The sequence below is a fragment of the Cervus elaphus genome, chromosome 4, assembly GCF_910594005.1.
Source record: "Cervus elaphus chromosome 4, mCerEla1.1, whole genome shotgun sequence".
Lineage (NCBI taxonomy): Eukaryota > Metazoa > Chordata > Mammalia > Artiodactyla > Cervidae > Cervus > Cervus elaphus.
Window position 1 is genome coordinate 16,075,664 of NC_057818.1, and position 1,276 is coordinate 16,076,939.

At 50.9% G+C, this 1,276-nt stretch overlaps 1 long non-coding RNA gene across 1 annotated transcript; it reads left to right on the plus strand.

Annotated features, from left to right (window-relative positions):
• The first annotated feature begins 145 nt into the window (after nucleotides 1–145).
• On the plus strand, nucleotides 146–992 carry LOC122691348. The gene is made up of 2 exons (XR_006340399.1): nucleotides 146–482; nucleotides 564–992. It is a non-coding gene; the product is annotated as an uncharacterized LOC122691348 (long non-coding RNA).
• The last annotated feature ends 284 nt before the right edge of the window (nucleotides 993–1,276 follow it).

The following is a 1,276-nucleotide window of genomic DNA, read 5'->3' on the forward strand; positions in this document are numbered from 1 at the left end:
AGTGGCCAAGGGAAGGCGGGAGGAAGCACATTGGGGGTCAGGGACGGGGTCAGTCAACATCCTGGGGAGGGGAAGGCCTTTGGACAGCGCTGTTTCACGCTTGTGCTGGAGTAATGTGTCCAGTCCCCACATCAGGGAAGGGAAGGGAAGGGAAAGTCCACATGTCCCAGGGGCCCTTGCAGCAGGCCCCAGCTCCTGGGGGAAGACCAGCAACCGTTTCCCCCATCCTCAGGGGTCATGTATCTCCAGAAAAGACACGTTCAGTTCCTCAACCTGGCCTGTGGATGGGGGCCTTACTTGTAAATAAGTTTTTGCAGGTGTGACCAAGGTCAAATGAGGTCACAGGATGGGTCACACATCCAAGGACTGCTGTCCTCAGAGGAAGAGGAGATGGCCAGGGATGGGACGAGCGCAGCCACAGTTACAGCAAAAACAGGAGTGAACAGCCTTTGGCACATACCAGCCTAACAGACCTGCAAGAGGTAAGCAATTTAGCTGTTACTACTAACACTTGTCGCTGGACTTGTCCTTCACAAAGCTCATTACTCTCTGACTCCATGTAGATTTGGAGAAGGAAATGGCAACCCACTCTAGTCTTCTTGCCTGGAGAATCCCATGAACAGAGGAGCCTTCTGGGCTGCCGTCTACAGGGTCGCACAGAGTCGGACACAACTGAAGAGACTTAGCAGCAGCAGCCATGTAGATTATGCTCTGGACCTAGCACTCTTCACCCCATATGCCCTCTTTGTAGCATCCTGCATTTCAGAAAGAAGGTCGGGGCCGATAACTTCATGGACACCAGACCCGGCTGCTACCTGATGCCAGCTGTGGCTGTTTTGATACTTTGCAAGAGAATAAAAAACATGAGACCTTCAAGAGGAATATAAAACCTCTCCCTATTCCTGAGAAAAGGGGGCACAGTTCTTGAGGCACTAGCCTGCTGTGTTTCCATCTTGCCTGGCACAGATAATAAAGCTACTCTTCTCTACTTCCTCCAGACTGTGTCTCCATATTTCTGTTTGGCATCAGTGGACAGGGAATCAAGGTTTTGACAGCATTGCGAGCTGGGGAACCATGGCAGCTGCCCCCACATCTCCACTCCGAGGGGCTGGGGGGGGCTGGGGACCCAGAGGTTTTCTGGGACTTGGTGCATCAGAGTTGTCAAGGGACATCTGCTTTTTGCTTAATTTTTAAATTTTTCTAGAATACTTTATTGTTTAAATGGAAGAATTTCGTAACCATGCTTTTTTTCCCTGTGTCTTTGTTGTGGCTCTGG